The sequence below is a fragment of the Triticum aestivum genome, chromosome 5B, assembly GCF_018294505.1.
Source record: "Triticum aestivum cultivar Chinese Spring chromosome 5B, IWGSC CS RefSeq v2.1, whole genome shotgun sequence".
Taxonomy (NCBI): domain Eukaryota; kingdom Viridiplantae; phylum Streptophyta; class Magnoliopsida; order Poales; family Poaceae; genus Triticum; species Triticum aestivum.
Window position 1 is genome coordinate 576247534 of NC_057807.1, and position 14311 is coordinate 576261844.

The window sequence follows — 14311 nt, forward strand, 5'->3', positions numbered from 1 at the left end:
ATGTATAGAGCGTGAGGCCAACCTTTTTTTAGGGATGAGCGTGAGGTTATTTGTTTTTGATTGAGTAGCCCGAGCGTCAGGCTAACTAATACCAGCCCACGAATTGGCTAAACTCACTCTTTGGCCCACGAATAAAAGATGCCCCGCCACACCCAAACGCCAGCCCGAACAGCCGAACCGAAAAGAAGCATTGTCCCTTGCTAATAGTACCACATCGCCGAAGAAAGGAATGGGCTACCGCCAACTGGCTATATAATGGAGCTGCGTACAACCGAACAAGTCACGCAGCTGCGTCATGAGCACAGAGCGAACTATTCTTTCGCCTTTTACTAAAGAATACCGTGTGCACGTGACATTAAGCAGCATACACCAATTTTTATAGGGTGCCTATTCTCTGAGTGGGTCCCAACAATACAACCTTAATCTTGACAACCCTAAGACAAATAATATGGATTGGTGGAAGTATCTTTCTTTTTAACAATTTTTGGGAGTATCTATAGTAAATACGAGTTAGAACAAACATGCAATTCACCTGTAAATGAGCTTCCTCAGCCGTTGTGACAAATCACCTGCACCCATTACATTTCGGCATCACACCAACGGCTGACATGGATACAGATTGGGCCTCTAGGTGAGCCGTAATTTCGACCCTCTTACGAAAACTACTAGGAGCTTTATGGCCTAAAGGTATTTATTTTCGGTAAGAGGAGCCCAGCACCACTAGTTTCATTTCTGAAATCGGCAAAACACATGCCAAGGTGAGTACATCATGTTTTCATAACATGCTATGGCGCATGGGCATAACCCGCCCAACTAGCCAACATAAAGCATATTAGAGGCTCACGCGAGCTTCGTCGGGTCGTTATTCTCTCCCGGGGTTGTCATTTTCTTCTAGCAGAGTCTGACGGTCGATTGTTTCATTTTCGTTTTATCTGCATTGGTTTGGGTTTTAATAATGTTCTTGTGGAGTTTTTGTTCGTTCCTATATCATGCTAGGGTGCGATGCTTTTTTTTGGCGGAAAGCTAGGGTGCGATACTTTGTTCTAAAGGGGAATGGAATTGCTCGGTGTATGGTTGGTGTGTCCTTACACATTTCAGCGTCAGTGTCAGCCGATGCTCGTTGTGTGTCCAAACCCTACTTCGCGCCCTCAATGCCACTGCCAGTTTTTTTAAGGGTAATACTCATTGCTTTATTGATTACCAAGGTCCATACGCCCCATGGGATCCCATTTTTCTTTTGAATCTTCCCAATTATGCGCCACCCCTGATTCGAACTCCACTCAAGGTTTATTTCAAGCTGCAACAACCAACCGGGACAAGTTACTTACTATGCCCACTTGTTTCCTTTTCCGTTTCTTATGTGGGAAATGTAACGCTAAAGAAAAAACATCGCATCCCTAGTACGGTTTCCTATTGTTTTCTATTTTGACGGTTTTCCTTTGTTTTTTTGTTTTTCTTTCTTTTTTTGTCTTTTGTCTTCTGTTTCATTTTCTTAATTCACAAACTTTGTTCAAATTCACGAACATGGTCTTTCATCAAATTTCTGAACTATTATCGATTCAATGAACTTAATTGAAATCCATTTTTCATCAAATTCATGAACATTTTTTAATTTACAAACTTTCTTTGAATCCATGAACACTCTTACAAATTCGTTAATCTTCTTCAAAACCCACGATTTTATTTCTAAATTGTGAATTTTTATTCAATTTTATGATATTTGTTTCAAATTTGTTATTTTTTTCATTTTTATGAACTTTTTTCAGAATCATGAACTTTTGCGTACCTTTTCACTTTTACGATTTTCTTTTCTGAAATTTCTGAATTTTAGGAACTTCATTTTTTGGACCTTTTAAAATGTTTTGTGCACTTTTTTCAGCTTTGTGAAAGTTTTTCGTTTTTATGAACTTTTTAAATTTTCAAGAAATTTTCATGAACTTTTTCCCAGATCACAAGAATTTTTTTAGTATTTTTTCAATTTTATAAGGCATGAACTTGTTTATTTTTTTTTAAAATCCAAATTCGTGAACGTTTCTCTAAATCCATCAAAAAGAATTCAACATTTCCAATAGTATTAAAAAACCGGTCGGTTTTTCACTACCTAGAAAACAAAAAGAGTAACGAAAAAACTGGAGGGCAAAGCGTGCGAGCCAACAAGCTGGCTTGAAGTTGGGCCGCGGTCCGTGTGCATGCGCTAACTTGCTAGCTGGTGCTTAAGGCAATAAATACTTGGCTTCCCTAAAAAAATGGTGCTCGCCGCCGAAGAGGCGCTCCCCGTTTTGTTTTGTTTTGTTTTTTGAGCAAAAAGTCGCCCTCTTTATTCATCCAAAGCAATCATCATAGGTACAAGGTTTGGGTCATGAGGATTACCCAACCAAAGATGTCTACCTACCTCAAGATTACATGCAAACTTGGCGAGATTATGAGCCTCAACATTAAAATTCCTACGCTCGTGTATGAAAGAACTAGAAATAAAACTATTACACCGGATCGTTATTTCATGTACTATAGAAGCATTTGGACCTCCTATCCCTCTGTTGATGTCATTGATTGCCTCCTGGCAATCTGAAGCCACCCAAACCTCTCTGATCGCCAGATCCTCTGCTAATGACAATGCTTCTCTGCATGTGCATGTTTCCAAGATCAGAGGATCATTGATTTCCCGTAGAACCACCGCCGAAGATCCTAGATATAGGCCAGTTTGATCCCGACACACAGCTGCGACAGCTCCACCATAATGTGTCCTAGCAACAGCACCATCAACGTTAATCTTTATGCATCCCGCTGGGGGTGGAAGCCACCTTCTGGCCCGTGATCTCGGAGCAGAACTGGTCGAGTACCATTAGGTTGTAGGAGGCCCAACTCGGCAATGAAGTTGGTGACAAAGGACACTGTATGCTGGGGACTTTGGAAGATCGATTCGTAAATAGCCTTCCTTCTCGCGTACCACACCGCCCATAGCGTGACTACTAGCTTAGTAAAGCTTGCTTGATCCAATTTCTCATTTAACTCAAACAACCAGATTCTCGCATTTGGTTCCATGACCTCCGCCACTTGGGCTACTAGCTCGTCATCAAGCAAAGCCCACACACACCGCGACGTAGTGCATGACATGAGAGCATGCCTCCATGAGTCCTCGCAGCCACACAGTGGGCAAACATCCCGATCGACCATATTCCTCCTCTTCAAAATATCCAGAGTTGGTAGAGAGTGGTGCGCCAACCTCCACAAAAAGATTCTGATTTTGGACGGTATCTTTAGCTTCCATAGAGAACACCAAGACTTCTCATCTCTTGCTGAATTGGAAAATCCGCTTCCTCCTTCTAACCACTCCTCTCTTTGTAGCTTTGTTTTCAACAGAAACTTGTATGCCGAACTGACGCTGAAGACACCTTTCCTATCTGGATACCAAGCCCAAAAGTCATCTATATTGGTTGTGCAAATAGGAATTTTCAGAATAGCATTTGCATCAATAGGGAGAAACACCAAACGGATCAGGGCTTCATTCCAAGAGGTTGATGCCGGCAAGAGTAACTCGGAAACATACTGTGGAGGATTTGCCACGAGACAGGTGATCGGGCGCGGTGTCATTTCCTTTGGTATCCAATTATCAGTCCATATGTTCGTGCCCTCACCGTTGCCAATCCGTCGGATTAAACCTTGCTTCAATAGGTTCCGTCCTTCCACAATCGCCCGCCAAACCTGTGACGGTCGTGACCCCAAAGCCGCTTCTAGAATGGAGCTATCAGGGTAATATGAAGCCTTCAAAATTCTTGCACTTAAACTATCTGGTTCTTGCAAAAGTGTCCACGCCTGTCTCGATAACAAAGCCAAGTTGAAAAGCTCAAGATCTCCGTTTTGTGCTCCTATTATACGATGAAACTGTGGAATTGCTACTATAACATTTACATGAGCCGGCCCATCAAGCTGCTGCTCGTTTAGCTCGGCTCCCCACTCCACTCGCCCACTCGGCATTTTCTTTCGCTTGATCCACTTCTATCTTATAAAAAGTTGACTATCTTTTTTCAAATGTTTGTTAAATCAAAAGATGTTCAAAGGTTTTAAAAAAATGTTGTTCTTTTAAGTGATGCAAATTAAATAAACTCATTAATTTACAAAAAAATAGGTAATTTCATAAATGTTCATGTATTTTAGAAAATAATCAAACAATTGAAATAAATTTCAGAAACTTTAAAAATGTTCACGAACTTAAGAAAATTTAAAAATAGAAAATTATATTTATACCGTACGAACATTATAGGCCCCAATGACACACAAAAAATTATACTGTATATAGAATCAACTACACACTCCCATACATATAGGCCCCAATGACCCCCACAACCTCAGAGGCACAAAAAGGCTCCAGATCTAATGAGCTATTTTTAATATAGTGCAATTGAAGTCGCTCACATACATGAGCATGCACTTACCCCTATGAACGCATGCACACACACCCTACCCCTATGAGCATTGTTAGGAGACTGAACTGACATCGCATCTTCAGATTTTACGAAGTCACTATAGACACCTCGCACTCCACGTGAACGTCTTCTCCCACCGTACGAACATCGTCGGAAGTCTTAAATAAATTCAAGAATAATGCAAGCATCCATGTCAAGTTTAGGACTTGAACTCTGATGGATTGTGGATACCAATGTCCTCATAACCAACCAAACAATAGGTTGGTTTGCAGGTGAGAGCTTAGTACATTATTGGATATCGAGCTAGCTCCATACTTGTTTTTGCCAGCTCAAAAAATGAAGCTAACAAATTCTTCTGAGATCCCTTTAAAAAATAGTGTTTCCGAGAAAATAGGAATTTAACCCTTTTTCTAAGGAACACATGGTAAAACTTCGTTTCCAATAAAGACAAAGTAATTCTTTTATCTTTTAGAAAGATGAAGATATATTATAAAGATATACTACACATATAAAACATTCCGAACATAATAAAAAATTGCATTGAGGCCCCTCAACCATCGAATGAAAACTATCGCCGTCATAACAAGCCACGAGGCATTGATGTTGTCGCTCCTATACCGACCACACCCTGACCTTGTCGATTACAACCAGGAAGTGTTTGACACGTGCCCCTAATGATCAGCTACCCGGAGCCTCAGTCGTCACTGTTGAACCCTTGAATTGATTAGGATCATCACACCAAAACTCGTTATCGTGTACGCGTGATGGAAAATTATAATCTCGTCGCCCCGAGGAGCTAGCCGGGATCTATGTAGGAGCTCCATGAATCCAATCCAATGGGCGAACTAGAGGAGGACCGAAGCCAAAAGACTGACTCAAAGATGAAGCATCGCCATCCGCCCAAGTGTCGTCGTGCGAGGATTAAACAAAAACTGCTAGCAGGAGGCGAGGCACCATGATTTCACTCCTCACAACCGGCCACCAGAGGGACAGACGAAGGGATGGGGAGTCCACAGGCTCACATGAAGATCAAGGAGAGAAAGACTTTTCCATAGTCGTCTGTAAGTTCTATATTTCAAGCCCAGCGAGATTGAGGCCAGAGCGTGCGAAGCGGTGTTGCGTATGTTTGGGCAGGTCTCCGGCTTACTAGTTAACATAGCAAAGAGTGCATCATTACCAATCAGGTGCTCCCAGGGCGAGATGAACCCCGCTTGCAAACTTCCCATGCAAGTACCTAGGCCCACGCCTCACAATTAGGAAACGAATGACCACGCAACTTCCATGCCTTGTTGATCAACTTGCCGACTGTTTACTAAACTAGAGGGCAGCTATGCTTCCCAAGAGTGGCCGTCTATTTCTGATTACATTGGTGCTATGTGCAATTCCAATCCATTCAATGCTAGCGTTGTACTCCCTCCGTTCGGAATTACTTGTCTCGAAAATGGATGTATCTAGAACTAAAATACATCTAGATACATCCATTTCTACGACAAGTAATTCTAAACGGAGGGAGTACTTTTCACCAATAATTTTGGATGCGATGAGCAAGATCTGTCACGGGTTTGTATGGTGCAGAAAGAATGAGGCGTACGGAGGAAATTGCGTCATCGCTTGGGACTTGGTGTCCAGGCCCAAGTATGCAGGGGGTTTGGTCACCCCCAACCTGCGACGGCTAAATAAGGCCCTTCAAGCAAGATGGCCTTGGCTCAGGCGGGCGGACAGTTCTAGACCTTGGTCCGAATTTGACATCGATGTGCCTGAGGAGATCATGTAAATCTTCCATGCAGCAGCAAGAGCCACCATGTGGGACGGCCGAGAAACCCTGTCCTGGGAAGATAGGTGGTTGCACGACATATCATTTGCGAGATAACTCCGCTGATTTATGACAAAGTTCTGAGAAGAATCAAATCATCAAGGAAAGTGTGTGAGACCGTGGTGAACATCACATGGGCTGGGGATATTGGTCCAGACCTGAATGCTGCAGAGTTGCAACAATTTTTGGATCTCTGGCGAGAGTGGAGGTTGTGCATTTAACAGAAGGTGTGGAGGATGTGATCTGGTGGTCCCGGGAGAAGAACACCCTCTTCTCAGTGCACTCTCCTTACGCTGCAATTTTTGCGGCTCTGGTGGTCTCCCCTACAGTACTTGGCAGTCCAAGGAACCGCTTCAGTGTCACTTCTTCAGTTGGCTAGCGCTGAAAAATCACTGCTGGACATCTGATCGTTTGGCTAGATGTGACCTCCCTCACCAAGAATCATGCCCGTTTTGTGATCAAGCCAATGGGACAATGAACCACCTGATGATTGAAAGTGCAACTATCCCTAGGTGGTTTTGGTAATTCATAACAACATATAGCTCATTGAGCTAATGCTATTCCAAGACTATTATTTCAGGAAAGCTCAATGAATGGCATGGCATGAATGATGAAAGTGGATCCCTCAAAATACTAATGACAAAGGATTGGCTCAAGCTCAAAAGCTCAAGACTCTTCATTTTATATTTTAGTGATCCAAGATCACATTGAGTCTATAGAAAAAGCCAATACTATCAAGGAGGGATGAGGTGTTGCTTAATGAGCCTCTTGCTTCATGTGCTTGGTGATATGCTCCAAAAACCCTCAACTACTTTCCCACATCCACAAATGACCTAAACCTAAAGCCAAAATCGGTCACACCGATTCTTTCTATCCGGCGCCACCGAGTTCTAATGTCATAGCTACTGCCACAAACCCTAGGCAAATCGGTCCTATCGATAGGGATCTCGGTCTCACCGAGATGGGATTGTAATCTCTCTGTTTCCCTTCGTAACGTTTCGGTCTAACCGAAGTGAGCGATTGGTTCCACCGAGATTGCAATGTAAACTCTCTGTTTCCCTTTTGTAACATTTCGGTCTCACCGAAAAGAGCAAATCGGTCCCACCAAGTTTACCTGACCAACTCTCTGGTTAGCTTATTACCAAAATCGGTCTCACCAAGATTGTGTAATCGGTCTTACCGAGATTATGTTATGCCCTAACCCTAACCATATCGGTCTTACCGAGTTGCATTTCGGTCCCACCGAAAATCCTAACGGTCACTAGGTTTACTGAATCAGTCCGACCGAGTTTGATGATTCGGTCCCATCGAGTTTGGTAAATTGTGTGTAACGGTTAGATTTTGTGTGGAGGCTATATATACCCCTCCACCTCCTCTTCATTCGTGGAGAGAGCCATCAGAACAAACCTACACTTCCAACTTACCATTTCTGAGAGAGAACCACCTACTCATGTGTTGAGGCCAAGATATTCCATTCCTACCATATGAATCTTGATCTCTAGCCTTCCCCAAGTTGCTTTCCACTCAAATCTTCTTTCCACCAGATCCAAAACCTATGAGAGAGAGTTGAGTGTTGGGGAGACTATCATTTGAAGCACAAGAGCAAGGAGTTCATCATCAACGCACCATTTGTTACTTCTTGGAGAGTGGTGTCTCCTAGATTGGCTAGGTATCACTTGGGAGCCTCCGACAAGATTGTGGAGTTGAACCAAGGAGTTTGTAAGGGCAAGGAGATCACCTACTTCGTGAAGATCTACCGCTAGTGAGGCAAGTCCTTCGTGGGCGACGACCATGGTGGGATAGACAAGGTTGCTTCTTCGTGGACCCTTCGTGGGTGGAGCCCTCCGTGGACTCGCACAACCGTTACCCTTCGTGGGTTGAAGTCTCAATTAACGTGGATGTACGATAGCATCATCTATCGGAACCACGCCAAAAACATCATTGTCTCCAATTGCGTTTGAATCCTCCAAACCCTTCCCTTTACTTTCTTGCAAGTTGCATGCTTTAATTTCCGCTGCCTATATACTCTTTGCATGCTTGCTTGAACTGTGTGATGATTGCTTGACGTGTCCTAAGATAGCTAAAATCCGCCAAACTCTAAAATTGGGAAAATGCTAAGTTTTTTATTGGTCAAGTAGTCTAATCACCCCCCTCTAGACATACTTCAAGGTCCTACAAGTGGTATCAGAGCTTTGGTCTCCATTTGCTTTGATTTCCATAGCTTTTGGTGGTCATAGCCTTGGTTTCACAATCTAAAAGAGTATGGCGTCTAGTGAGGGAAATTATCACCATAGAGGTCCTTACTTTGATGGTACTAATTTTGCTAGTTGGAAGCATAGGATGAAAATGCATATTCTCGGACATAACCCCGTCGTTTGGGCAATTATTTGTATTGGCTTGCAAGGTGAATTCTTTGATGGGAGAGAGCCGAACCGTGAAGCTAATGCGGAAGAATTGAAGATGCTGCAGTACAATGCTCAAGCTTGTGATATCATCTTCAACGGATTGTGCCCCGAAGAATTCAACAAAATCAGCCGTCTTGAGAATGCAAAGGAAATTTGGGATACTTTGATTGATATGCATGAAGGTACCGACTCCGTCAAGGAATCCAAGTTGGATGTGCTCCAAAGTCAGCTTGACAAGTTCAAAATGAAGGATGGTGAAGGTGTCGCTGAAATGTACTCTAGGCTTGCACTTATCACAAATGAGATTGCCGGCTTAGGGAGTGAAGAGATGACCGACAGATTCATCATCAAGAAGATCCTAAGAGCATTGGATGGAAAGTATGATACCGTGTGCACCTTGATCCAAATGATGCCAAACTACAAAGATCTCAAGCCAACGGAAGTCATTGGAAGAATTGTTGCTCATGAGATGTCACTTAAGGATAAGGAGGAACTTCACAACAAGTCAAGTGGTGCTTACAAAGCCTCATGTGAAGCCCCCACATCATCAAATGAGAAACAAACCTTCAACGAAGAATTGAGCTTAATGGTGAAGAACTTCAACAAATTCTACAAGAGTAGAAGCAAAGAAAGAAGCTCCAAGTCAAGGTCTTACAATGACAAAAGATCTTCTAGTCGAGAGCGAAATTGCTACAATTGTGGGAGACCCGGACACTATTCCAATGAGTGTACGGCACCCTACAAAAGAAGAGAAGATTCTCCAAAAAGAAGAAGCAAAAGAGAAGAATCACCACCAAGAGAGAGGAGGAGTACAGATGATCGTTATGAACGAAGACCCTCACGGAGAAGCAAGGATTCAGAAAGGAAGGACAAGTCATCAAGGAGCTACACAAAACGAAGACATCAAGCTCATGTTGGTGAATGGGTATCCGGTTCCGACTCCGACTATCACTCCGATAGAAGCTATCACTCCGACTCCGAATATACTCAAGATGAAGGTGTTGCCGGTCTAGCACTTGTGTCAACCAACTCCTACGACATATTTGACTCACCAAATGAAGGAATTGGAAGATGCTTCGTGGCCAAAGGTCCAAAGGTAACACATCCCGAGTATGTTGATTTCAATAGTGATGAAGATGACTTGCTTGTGGATGATGATTTACTTGTTGACAACTCTAGTGATGAATACTACGATGAAACATCAATTAATCATGCTAATCAAGATAAAACGAATGACAATGATAAGGAGAAGATTGAGCTTCTAACTAAAGAACTAAACACTCTTAAGTTGGCTCATGAAACTATCTTCGAAGATCATCGAGAACTTTTAAGGGCTCATGAGAAGTTACGCTTTGAAAAGCTCAATCTTGAGCAAGAGCATGAGTTCTTAAAAGCAATCAATGATGATCTCTGCAAGAAAAGTTCTTGTTACATTGCCAAGCGTTTACTCTTATCTACTTACATGCCTCAAGTCAAGTCTAGTAACAAGTACAAGAAAGATACTTCCTCTAGTAGTAACAATAATAATGACAAATCCAATATTGTTGCTCCTAGTAGTTCTCTTGATTCCACTAATGAATCTCATAGCCAAGTTACACTTGAGCAAGAAAATAGCTTATTGAAGGGAATTATAGAGAAAGGTGTATACAAGAGCCTTGCCGGGAGTAAGCAATTCGAGGAAATTGTACGCAAGCAAGGAAGGCACCGGAAGAATCAAGGTGTTGGTTTTGAACGAAAGTTCAATGCCAATGGAGTTGAGTGGGAAGAAGATCAATATCCCAAGACAAAGTTTGTTCCTCAACAAGAGAAGTATGACCCTAGTTCCTTCAAAGGAACACAAGCACAAGATAATCTTCCACCACAAGACCACAAGAACAAAGGCAAGGACAAGGTTCAAGAAGAGATTGATGCATTTGAAGAAGCACCTAAGGCCTTGGTCAAGTGGGTTCCCAAGACTACCTCAAGTTCTACTTCATCAAGTACAACTACAACTCCAAGGATTCCCATCAAGATGATGTGGATCCCGAAGAAGAAGAACTAGAGAGTTCTTGAGGGTGACTACACCAACATTCTTCACTCATATCTTTTTGGCAACAACAAGTGCAATCAACTTCCACATCTTGCACTAGTTCAAGGAGTCACAAACCCTTATGTTGGTAAGGCAAGGGGCAAGGTAACCTAGTGATTTCATGGACATTATCTTGTGTGTGCATCAGTCTATGTCTATGGATATTCTTGTTTGTTCCTTGTGGGACTAACCCATGTAGGTATGTTGAAAGTGCAACTCACTCCAAAGGATTGCTCCAAATGATCTACATCAACCTTGAGCATCCACATCTTCAACACCTACATGAAGTCATCATCGACAAAACCCAAGGTTAGTTCATCCCTCTAAAAGGGGATCTCACATCTAGGGGGAGCTTAACTCTAAGAATTGAGTCAAAGAAACTATAATGGTGTGAACACATCAATGCATTATGTAAAAGTGGTAACCCCACTTAAGCTTAAACGATGAGTATGACCTATGATCAAATGTTTTCATTTGACTCCTAAGTCAATATACTCATATATAGATGACCTAGTCATCGCCAATTGTTTTGATAGATGCTAGAGTTGGTTGTGCATGTTTTGCCACATATTTCATTTGCCATCTTATTGTGTGAGCATGTTGGTGCATATTTTACTCATTCGAGGACATCCACTTGTTGCTTTGACTGTTTGGTTCTTTTTCTTTTTGCCAAGTGGATGGACAAGAATGCCTAAGAACCTTCTCTAGCTATCTATGCTTTTCTCGTCTCAAACTCTATTCATGCTACATCACAAAATTCGATCAATTCAGATTCGGACCACTCTGTGTGAGGAGCACTCGGAGTCCCCGATTCGGCATAGACTTAAACTTCCAAAACTTCTTTGTGATTCTCGGTCTGACCGATTCCTCCATTTCGGTCCCACCGAGATCACTAAGTCGATCTAGGTTTTCAATCTCGGTGCAACCGATGTGAACTTTTCGGTCACACCGAGTTGCTGTAACTGTACACAGTTATGCATCTCGGTGCCACCAAGTTGTTCCACTCGGTCACACCGATAGGGTTGGGCTATATATAGTCACGGGCAAAAATTTGGAAATTTCTCCGAACCTCTTTGTAACACCCCGAGATTCATGCCACAGTAATCTCCCACTTCTCATGCCATGTCATCATGATTACCTTGCTAGTTGCCACTTGTTCAAAACATCAAGTCCAAAATTCAAAAATTTCTCAAACATGAATACAAAAATGTTCATCATGTGCCAAATATTCCACAACTAATATTGGTGGTGAACCAACATTTTTGCAAAGGGTTTAAGTGGCCTAAACTACTTAAAGCAGTGGCTAAAACAATAGTTTAAATGCCTTTTTACTCTATAAAAATTTCAAACTATTTCAAAAGCATCACAGCCTTTTGTGGCAGTGCTAACTATTTCAATGTAATTATGTGGCCAAGTCCCACATTTTACAAAATCCATTTGGCAGCCCAAATATTACCATGCTTTTTCTGTAAAAAGAAAAGAGCAGAGGTAAAAGAAAAAGAAACCCCCCCTGACCCCCCTGGGCCTTTGTCATCTGGGCGGCCCAACCCAGCAGCCCACCTCCCCCCGGTCGCCTCCCTCCTCTCTGTTCACCCGACCCAGCGGCCGCGCTCGCTGGTCGCCACCGAACCCTGTCGCCGTCCCCGTCGGGGAAGGGATAAGGGCGACGTCCCCTCGATGCCTCGAGCCCTCCCGTCCACTCACCGCACCCCACTCGCGCCAGTCCTTTCCCCTCGCCCGCTTCGTCTCTCCCTCGCACCCCAGATCCCCTCCCCATCGCATCCGAACGCCACGGCCGCCATGGCCGCCGTCGCCCTCGTGGCCACCGGCCACCACGCGCGTATTCGCCATGACGTAGCTCCTCGCCATCATCCGCTACGCCCCCTGGTGCCATCCGCAAGAGCTCGGAGGCGCTAGAGCGCCGTCACGCCGCCTTCTTCAACCTCCGTCCGCCTCGGGCCGCCGCACACCGACGCCGTCTCCGGCCACCTCGACTCTTCCTCGGGCCTTCCCAGCAACGGAAGTGAGCGCCGGACCTCCGCCTCCCTCTCCCTCTCTCCCCGTGCTCTTTCCCGCGCCGTAGCTAGCTGTCGCCGCCTCCGTGCCCTGCTCGCCGCCGACGAGATCGTGGCCGTCTTTGTGGTCGACGTCGCCGCCACCTGAGGCCACCGTTGAACTCCTGGAGCTCCCAGGAGCCCAACGAGCCTGAGCACGTGCCTCCCCGTGCCCCCTAGCCGCTAGCCCGACCACCCTCATCTCCGGCCGCTGCTTTGCCTCACCACCGACGGCACTCCGGCCACTCCCCGCCCGGGCCACCACCGCAGAACGATGCGGCTTCTTCCGCTCGTTCGAACGAGCTAGGACACGAGCCCGGAGACGCCCCGTAGCTAAATCCCCCCCCCCCCGCTGGTCGTGCTTCCGCCATGGTTTTTTGCCACCGGCGGCTAGACGCCGGCGCTCGCGCTGATGTGGCCGACCGGGGCCACCCCCCAGGGTCACTACCTGGTGGTCCCAGGGGCCCGGGCTGGCCAGTTGACCGAGGTCAACTATGCTGACTAGGCAGGCCCCAACCACTGACACGCGGGCCCGCCACTTTTTCTAACTAAATTGTTTTAATAATTAAAACTAATTAGTTTAGCCAATTAGTCTATGACAGGTGGGGTCCAGTAGCTAATTAACCTAGATTAGTTAGTTTATTACACTGTTAGACTAACAGAGGCTGACATGTGGGTCCCACTGGACCCACAGGCCAGGTTTGACCTGGTCAGCCGCCCTGCTGACTGTTGACTTCTCTATGACGTCATATTTCTTTTCTGTTTTTTTAAATAATTCCAGAATATTGTTTAAACTTTAAAAATTCATAGAAATTAAACCGTTCCTCGGAAGAAAATGTTTTCTACATGAAAGTTGCTCAGAAAAATCCAACGAATCCGAATACGCGGTCCGTTCATCTGTCACATGCCCCTAGCATGCTGAACATGGAACTTTCCCCCTCCGGTCGTCTGTCTGACACAGGTCCGGAACCGGGAAAACATTCCCGGTTGAATCTCCCCCCCCTCGCCAGTATCGTGTAGCAACACGTTAGAACACGTCTAGCTCTGCTTGTTGTCTTGTTCTGCTATGTTTGCTCTATATTTACTGTTTCTTCCCCCTCTTCTCTCCGGTAGACCCCGAGACCGATGTTGCCCCTGTGATCGACTACGTCGACGACGACCCCTCCTTTCCAGAGCAACCAGGCAAGCCCCCCTTTGATCATCCCGATATCGCCCATTCCATTCTCTCATGCTTGCATTAGATTTTGCTACTGTTATTGTTTGCTCTTATTCTGATGCATAGCCTGCTTTTGTAACCTGTTTATTGTTACTTACCTGCTTATCCTAAACTGCTTAGTATAGGTTGGTTAGTGATCCATTAGTGACCCCACATTGTCCTTGTTGCCCCTGCTTCATCATCGAAGACCCAAGGGCCCCCGCCACCGCACATCACTCTCCCCTTAGTTGCTCGACACTGCTGGGTTACTATCGAGTGCCGAGGGTGAGACCTCTACAACACTTCTGATGTTAACCCTATAGTGTAGCTATTCGATCGTGGTCAAAGAGGG

General features: G+C 44.6%; 1 non-coding gene across 1 annotated transcript; it reads left to right on the forward strand.

Moving 5' to 3' along the window:
* The first annotated feature begins 286 nt into the window (after positions 1 to 286).
* On the forward strand, positions 287 to 404 carry LOC123117978 (U5 spliceosomal RNA). Its single transcript, XR_006457607.1, has one exon. It is a non-coding gene; the product is annotated as a U5 spliceosomal RNA (small nuclear RNA).
* Positions 405 to 14311: the final 13907 nt, after the last annotated feature.